We start from the raw sequence: 8,782 nt of genomic DNA on the forward strand, positions 1-8,782 counted from the left end.
TCTCTTTATGCCCCGTATTTTTTCCCTACCAAGCTCTCTCCATCGATATTTTTGCACAAGTGAACTTGGTGCGTTGTTTGTTTGTTTGTCAGTTTACCTACTCGGGACTCCTCCCTGAATGGAAGGATCAGGTGTATTGCTCTGATCTGAGACCTACAGCAACGGCCTGTCTTCCCTTCTGGAAAATGCTCTCCACAAGTGAGGTTTTCTAAGGCGAGGAGAGCCCGAAGGCCGCTGTCTAACTTCCCCGTGCTTTGGGCTGCTTGCTGTGACCATTAGGAGGCTCTTGCAGAGAGGCCGGCAGAAGTCCCCTCGCCTAGATTCTGCCACGTGTTTCAAAGCGGCCAAAACCAAAAAAGTGGTCCCGATACTCAAGCAAAATACTCCGCCTGCCCAATCCGAAAATCCACGGGTGCCCTCAACTGCCTTTTTGCCTATATTGCAGATAAGTTCCACACACCATGAGATGCCTCTGTTTAAACCAAATGCCCAACTTCTCCGAACAGTCTTCCTTCTGACATCCTTCACGTGAACCCCTGCTCCCACACACGGTTAGGAAACCAGAAAGGGAGCAGATGGTGAATAAGTAAGACACTAACCCACTTAGCAAGCTGTCCCGTAAAATGAGCCAAAATGGGATGACGGCCCTGAATTGATCAAATGTATTCTAATTCTACTCAGAGGAGAATACATGCTTGCTGCTGGCAGCCTAGTAGGTGGCAGCGGGTCCAGTTCCCGTCGTGGCTCAGCAGAAATGAATCTGACTAGGAACCACGAGGGCGCAGGTTCGATCCCTGGCCTCGCTCCGTGGGTTAAGGATCCGGGGTTGCCGTGAGCTGTGGTGTAGGTCACAGACGCAGCTCAGATCTTGCATTGCTGTGCTGTGGCTGTGGTGTGGGCCGGTAGCTACAGCTCTGATTCGACCCCTAGCCTGGGAACCTCCATATGCTGAAGGTGCACCCTAAAAAGATGGGAGAAAAAAGAACAATGCCTGAAAATGCTTCTTAGAATTCTTCTGGTTAAAAAAAAAAAAAAATCCCATTTAATGTATAGGTAATAGAGGACACCTTGATTTCAGATCATCTAGATTTGTCATTGGATCCTGCAACCCCGTATTTTACAAGCCAGATTACTTCACTGTAAGTATACATTTAAATATGCTTGGAAGGCAAAAAACCACTTAGAATATTTCCAAAAGGGACATATTTACATGTCAACCTTTAAATAACTGGGTATCTTTTACTAGAACTTGGCAATTTGTCACCCTGTGTGGTTATCACATAACCACAGACTTATTCGGTTACAAATGGCTGCAAGGAGCTTTTAAAAGTGGGGGTGGGGAGGGGCTACACGTTACTGTTTGCTTAACTATATTATCATGTCCAATCTTTCATAGGAGGCTTCAAAACCTCGAGATAATGCCTTCTGCATTTGCTGTCCTAATTCTTCCTAATCAAGATGCCTTTTTGGGGGCCAAACCCACGGCATGCGGACGTTGTGGGGCCAGGGACAGAATCCGAGCCACAGCAGTGACAACACTGATCCTTAACCCAGTGAGCCACCAGGGAACTCCAAGGCGATCCTTCTTCAAAGATTTACTGGCGGCCTCTAAGTTAAAAGCATAAAGCAAGTAGATCTCAGAACAGAAACTCCCACCCCTCTTTATTTGCAAAATCTCTTTAAACGGAGCAAAATAAAAGCAGTCAGATGTACACAGAAGATTTAAATATCCTCAAAGCCTCCTGTAATTCCTCCTGGGCAAATCTTATCTCCACAACTGGAGGGCCAGCAGCACCCTGGCCCTGCTAAACAAAAAGACTTCCCAACTCCTGAAGGTTTAAACACACCTCTTGCCTACTGAGTCAGTTGGTTGGAATTAAAACCCATGATCTTGCAGAAAGAAAGAGCATTTTATTTAATCAGATTCTCAGGCCGTCTCATAAAAAGGCTAGTTGGCGCTTAATATACCCCTGATCTAGGGATACTGATAAACGGAATACTTTGACTGGCAGCTGTCACCTTTATGACACCCGTGTGATGGGAGCCACGCGTAGGAGTCGGGCACGGCGGGCAGCAACAGGCCTAAGACGGATGGAAGGATGGACTCTCGGCATCTAAGATTTGAGGAAAGCTACGCAATGCCAAGGGGAGATCGTCCTGCGGGGGGCAGTCCCCCTCCTGTATGTCTAAGTCCTTCCGCAGCCAGCTGCCACCTGCTTTTGAGAGCTGTGAAAACACCAACAAGTACTTGCTGACTTCAACTCTGTTCATCCCGCATTTGTTCAATGAACATTCGCGGCCCTCGGCCAACATCCTCAGGGAATTGATTCTGGGAGCCCTCCAGGAATACCCAAACCTGCAGGCGCTCAAGTCCCTTCAATAAAACGGTGTCGTGGAGTTCCCGTCGTGGCTCAGTGGTTAACGAATCTGACTAGGAACCATGAGGTTGCGGGTTCGATCCCTGGCCTTGCTCAGTGGGTTAAGGATCCGGTGTTGCCATGAGCTGTGGTGTAGGTCAAAGATGCAGCTCAGATCCCACGTTGCTGTGACTGTGGTGAAGGCCGGCGGCTGGAGCCTTGATTCGACCCCTAGCCTGGGAACCTCCATATGCCACGGGAAAAAAGACAAAAAAAAAGGTGTTGTATTTGCATACAACCTATGCACATTCTCTGTATACTTTATCTATTTATTTATTTATTTTGTCTTTTTGCCATTTCTTGGGCCGCTCCCGCGGCATATGGAGGTTCCAGGCTAGGGGTTGAATCGGAGCTGTAGCCGCCGGCCCACACCAGAGCCACAGCAACGCGGGATCTGAGCTGCGTCGGCAGCCTACACCACAGCTCACGGCAATGCCGGATCCTTCCCCCACTGAGCAAGGGCAGGGACCTAACCCGCAACCTCATGGTTCCTAGTCGGATTCGTTAGCCACTGAGCCACGATGGGAACGCCAAACCTCTGTATTCTTTAAATCAGCTCTAGATCACTTGTAATACCTAGGACAACACAACTGCGGTGTAAATCGTTGCCATGTAATGCCACGTAAATGCCATGTAAACAGTTATCGGCATGGGCAAATTCAAGTTTTGCTTTTCGGAACTTTTTGGAATGTTTTCTCTCCGAATATTCCCGGTCCATGGTTGACTGAATCCATGGAGGCAGAACCTGCAGGTATGGAGGGCTGACTGCATAAGGACCGACTCAGTACCCAGGACCAGCCAGGCAGAACGGACTAAGACACTTTGCTCTCATCAGGTCAGACTCCACGGGAAAAGCCACGCGGGGCAGCACGTAGGAGCCGCCCAGGCTGCACGGGGGCAGAACCTCCGAGGATGAGGGACAGCCATGTGCAAGGTCAGGGTACAGGGGCGTAAGGCCAGAAGCAAAATAAACCACCATCAAAACACAGCAGGGTAGCCCTCCCCCGAAATCAAATACCTGGGAATAAACCTGACCAAGGAGGTGAAAGACTTATGGGCTGAGAACTAGAAAACATTCACCAAGGAAATGAAAGAGGATTCAAAGAAATGCAAAGCTATTCCATGCTCCTGGGTTGGAAAAATTAATACTGTAAAAATGGCCATACTGCCCAAAGCCATCTACAGATTCGATGCAATCCCTATCAAATGACCCATGCCAGAACTAGAACAAACCAGCCAAAATTTTATATGGAACCACATAACGCAGAACTGGTTCGATGGAACCACAAAGGACCCAGACTTGCCAAAGCAATCCTGAGGAACAAAAAGCAAGCAGGAAGCCTAACTCTCCCTGACTTCAGGCAGTGTCACAAAGCCGCAGGCATCAAGACAGTGTGGTGCTGGTACCAAAACAGACGCACAGAGCCATGGTACGGCACAGAGAACCCAGAAATAAACCCACACGCCTACAGTCACTTCATCTTCGACAAAGAGGGCAAGAATATCAAACACGACCGTGTGTCCACGTTCACAGCAACACAAACCACGCAGGAGTTTTGTTCACACTGGTGTAGGACTCCCGTTTACCTACTCAAAAACGAAAAACCACACACACACACACACACACACACACACACACACACACACACACAAACAAGTGTCATCATGTTCCCGTCGTGGCGCGGTGGAAACCAACCTGACTAGGAACCGGCGTTGCAGGTTCGGTCCCTGACCTCGCTCAGTGGGTTAAGGATCCGGCACTGCCGTGAGCTGTGGTGTAGGTCGCAGACACAGCTCAGATCCCGCATTGCTGTGGCTGTGGTGTAGGCCAGGCTACAGCTCTGATTAGACCCCTAGCCTGGGAACCTCCATATGCCTCAGGTGCGGCCCTAAAAAGCAAAAAAAAAAACAAAAAAAAAACAAAAACAAAAAACAAAACCAAGTGCCATGATGGAAGACGATATAAGGAAAGGAATGTATGACTGGGTCGCTCTGCTGGGCAGCAGAGATTGGCACAGCGGTGTAAAGTGACTATACTTCCATTTAAAAATATGACAAAGTGTATATGCCGGGTGGGGGATGTGTTGCTTTCCAAAAGCCTTTGAAAATTCACAAGATGGTCAGAGCAAAAATAACACAGGTACCAGACTGGGCTCAGGGAGAGAGGCGGGCAGTACAGGTGTGCTCCTCAGGCACGTTAGGGGCGATGACCTGAGGCCTTTTCCGCTCTGTCAAGCAGCTTCCTTGATGCAAAGCAAACTTCTCAAGTGTTTTTTCTTGTATTATACGCAGACCTCAAAAGAAATGCAGCTCCACCACCAAAACAACAATAATAGGACTGACCTGGTAAAAGGAGTATATTTTTCACCTTCCGAAGGACATAAACTCTGCCGCGATATCGCTATGACAAGGGGCTAATTAAATATTCCAGAAATAAAGAATCAACACACCTTTAACGACGAGCAAATCAGGCCAGGGGACGTCTGTTCCCCACAGGACAGGTCACTGCATGCAAGTGACAGAAATACTTGGAAGAAGAAACATTTTAAACAGAGTCCACTGGGACATTGGGGGTTTTTCCTGTTTGGTTCTTAACCTTAAAATGATCTTAACACCAAGTTGGAAGTTAAAATTCTTTGCCTAATCGTCTCTAACCACCTGGCCTTAGAAGTGAGCTAACTTGTTCGATGTCATCCTTAAGGCAAAAGTAACAGACACAGCACATGTTTATCCTACAAACAGAAACTATGCCTTTATTTGAAATGTCTATGAAACACGTCTGGGGCTCTATACTAAGGCACCAACACCAGAAATAAGAACAAACACTCCAATTCCCAAAAAGCCACATCCTCTAACTGCAGTGCCACAAAATTAGTACAAACGGTTCACCCCAAACACGGGCCTCTTGGAAGTTTAGACACTCATTCTATTTGCTGTTAAGAATCCATCCATTCACACACAGACCCAGAGAGGAAACAGGAATTGGGCATGTTTAAAATCTGCATACAGAGAGCAAAGGAACATTTTCATAAACGTTTTTAAAAGACAATTACTTACAGCATCCACAGAAGCTCATAGGCAACATGCAAGGGAAAAAGTACTGGTTACCAGCAAGGTGGTGTAGCAAAAATAGTTTCCCTTTCCCCACGCCAGGGTCACGCTCTTTAAGCTCCCTTTTTAATATTTTGATGTAACAAAGTCAGCTTCATGAGCAGATCCGGGATTGCTCTGCTCGGTACTGAACACAAGAGCATAGGGCAGCTCCTCGCTCCCTATTTACAGAATCAATGAATTTAAAATACTTATCTGAAAGTATTGGCTCAATCATTACTATCCCCTAACCCCAGCGAAATATTACCTAGACATTTAAAATGATAAGGCACACACACTTTTCTTCACATGGAAAGATGTTTCATACCCTCATGGTGAATAAAGCGGATGACAAAATAGTCCATATAATCACATTTTTTTTTTCTCTCTCATTCCCTCTCTCACCGATGTTTAAAAAAACTGTGTTCCGGGCACAAAAACTACAGCATGATTACAGAATAACCTGTATACACCCACGATGAGAAAAGAGAACACCTTTTTTCTAAGGTCAGTTATGCTGCTGTTGCTTCGAAGATACATAGAATTTTGTCACGCTCACTGCTGGCCCTTTATACAGAGTGACCACGCAAACTCTTCACCACCCACCTGCTTCTCCAGGGTGACACTTCTGGGTCAATGACAGTTTCAGACCTGGCCTACAAGCTCAGAAAGCCATCTGCTTGCTACTCAAACTGGAATTAAAACGGCGAAGAGATGGCCTGAGGCTCTTTCCTTGGGAGTCTGTAACTTAAGTGTCTGCGAAGCAAAAACATTTCTCACGCTTATATTATCTAGTTTGAAATTACATGGAAACAGCCTGACATAAAGACGGGAGGTGCCTAGGAAAACCAACACGAGAACGTTTTCAGAACTTGGAGAATCCATCCACATTTATCCTACTTTCAGAGAAATGAAAAGCCGTCTCATGTTGCATGACAAAGTAATAATTAACCCTCAGCGTGCTAGTCTATAGGGCAGTGGAAGTCAAGGCTTCAATACTTCAGTCTGAAAAAATGAGTAAGTTAAATCTTCTGTTTACCTGTGATGACAGCGTCCTGGTTTTGAGCTTGTCTTGCCACGAGGCAGGGCCTTTCACCGCAGTCTTGGCAGTAAGAAAGTAAAGGAGGAAATAATTACAATATGTCCCCTGGGTTGTCCCCAACGCTCCACCACCTTGGAAGAGGAAAGTCACCGTGACACTTCTTGTTCAATGGCTAGAGTGTGGCAGGGTCGTCCCCAGCCCAACCTTGCCGCTACCACCGCCACCCCCCTCCCGCGCGCCCCCTGCACCCCTTCCGAAGCAGCCCTGGGAGAGGAGGAGGGGCTCCCTGGTTTGGGGAGGGGTGGCTCGGGTCCGGGCAGGCATGCAGCCTTGGGTCCCGGCGAAATCCAAGACATTTTATACCACTACGGACTTTTCTTAGAAAGAACCTTGGCATTTGGGGCACCGGCGTCGGGCCTTTAAAATTTAAAAAAGGCGAGGAAAGCACGAGCATACAGTTGTTCCTCGTTGGTCTGCGGAGGACGTGGGGGGCCGAACCGACCCTCCGGACTTCCGCCAGCACCTCTCTGCGCAGCTGGGGACTCGAGGGCCCCGGGCTCGGGAGACTGCCCTGGGCTCGCCCGGCCCGGCCCGTCTGGGTCGCCCGATTTCGCTCAGGGACAAAGTGGGGCAGCTCCGCAAAGGTGAACTAACCCGCGTGCGAGTCCCTCCCGTGGGACTCAGCCGTCAGGCGCAGGAGAGTCGGTCTGTCGGGGTTTCGGGCCACCTAGCCTAGGGGGTCGCCGGAGGCCTCGGGAAACCTCCTCCAGCCGGTGACACCCAAACTCGACCACGCTGAAGGAAGACGCACCCGAGGCACTCGCTTGGTGGGCCTTCTCCCCGGGGTGACAACTTAAGGACGCAGTGTCTCCGAGGTCCCCGGCCTCCACTTCTACCCAGCCCCCAGCCCCACCGACAGCTGCGGACGCCGAGGCTCCGGGAAGGCCCTGGACGCTCGAAGGGAGGCCGAGCTAGAAGCGGCTCCAGGGGCCCGGGATCTCCCAGCACGAGCCCGCGGCAAGCGCCCTCACCCGCGCCCCTGGGCCCCGCGCATGCGCCGCCCGGCCCCTCCCCGTCCGCCGCCGCTCGGGGTCCGGAGTCGGAGGAAGCCTGGCCCGCGGACCCCCGCGCGCGCCCGCCCGCCGCCTGGCACCTGAGGCTGCGGTCCGCCGCCTGCCGGTCCGCCGGGCAAGCGCGCTGAGGGAGGCGGCGCCGGGCAGGGCGCTTGCGGCCGCCTCCGCCCCCGCCGCCCGCTGCCCTCGCCGTGGGGCCGCTGCGTCCCCTACCCAAGCCCGGCGCCGCCTCCCCGCGCCCGTGCCAGCCGCGCCCCTGCGGCACGCGCCGCCCCTCTGCCCCCCTCCCGGGCGGGGAGGCTCAGACCGCGAGCGCTGGGGACCAGGGAGGAAGCCCCGCCCAGGCCCCGCCCCACTCGGGGCACACCCCCGGATGGCGCCGCGCCATTGGCTGTCTGCGGCGACCGGGGTGGGGCCGCTCCTGGCGGCTCCCACCTCCTGCCCAGCCCTGGCAACACCAGTGGGGAAACTGAGGAGGGAGAGGCGGAGGGACAGCCAAGGTCGACTGGCCGGTGGGCACAGCGCCTCGATGGCACACCTCGTGCGGCTGGGCTTCGGCGAGCGTCCGGCCCCGCCCACCGGGAAGGGCTGAAGTCGAGGAGGGGCGGGCACGAGGTTGCGGGACGGGTGGAGGTTCCCGCCCCGCGCCCTGGCCACGCTGGCGAGGCCCCTCCTCCCTCGGGGAGCCCGGCTATGCCCGTCTATGCGTTGAGCTGGTCTAGACCCGGGACCGAGGCGGAGGTGCCCTCGAGTCTCTGGGGAGCGCAGGATGTGGGGTGGGCGGTGAAGGAGCTTGTCCGGGGGACCCCAGAATGCAAAAGGAGGACGCATCAACAGGTGGGGGAGTTGCCAGGGCAGGTGCGGCGGGCCCGGGACGTAGAAGGGTGAAGGGCAACCGGACGGGGCACCGGGAGGCGCCGCCTACTCGGACCAGCCGCCCCCTACCCCCCGCTGTCGCGAGTGCCGTACCCCTCCCCCCGTGCGTCGGGGGTGAGGGGCTGACTTTGTGCCCAGCGGAGGCGCTGGGCTTCTGCCAGCGCAGGAGGGAGGTCGCGGCCCGGCAGCCAATGGAGAGGAGTAAGAGCGAGAGCTGCAAAGCGGCTTTGTTTGCACCGCGACGCCCGAGCTCCCCGCGCGGAATGCACAAAGCCTCTGGTGCC

General features: G+C 52.7%; 1 protein-coding gene across 5 annotated transcripts in view; it reads right to left on the minus strand.

The window, feature by feature from the left end:
* The window catches only part of PPARA (peroxisome proliferator activated receptor alpha), a 67,166-nt gene extending 59,354 nt beyond the window's left edge, over window positions 1-7,812 (minus strand). For 2 of the 5 annotated variants that reach the window (XM_047785976.1, XM_047785978.1), the window contains exons 1-2: window positions 7,204-7,605; window positions 6,547-6,609 (exon numbers count right to left, since the gene is read on the minus strand). The gene's annotated coding sequence lies outside the window, so the exon portion shown is untranslated. Of the gene's footprint in view, window positions 1-6,546; window positions 6,610-7,203; window positions 7,606-7,702 lie in introns of those variants that run through there. The other 3 variants (XM_047785977.1, XM_047785980.1, XM_047785979.1) reach the window with 3 other exon arrangements.
* Window positions 7,813-8,782: the final 970 nt, after the last annotated feature.

The sequence above is a fragment of the Phacochoerus africanus genome, chromosome 7, assembly GCF_016906955.1.
Source record: "Phacochoerus africanus isolate WHEZ1 chromosome 7, ROS_Pafr_v1, whole genome shotgun sequence".
In the NCBI taxonomy this organism is placed as follows: domain Eukaryota; kingdom Metazoa; phylum Chordata; class Mammalia; order Artiodactyla; family Suidae; genus Phacochoerus; species Phacochoerus africanus.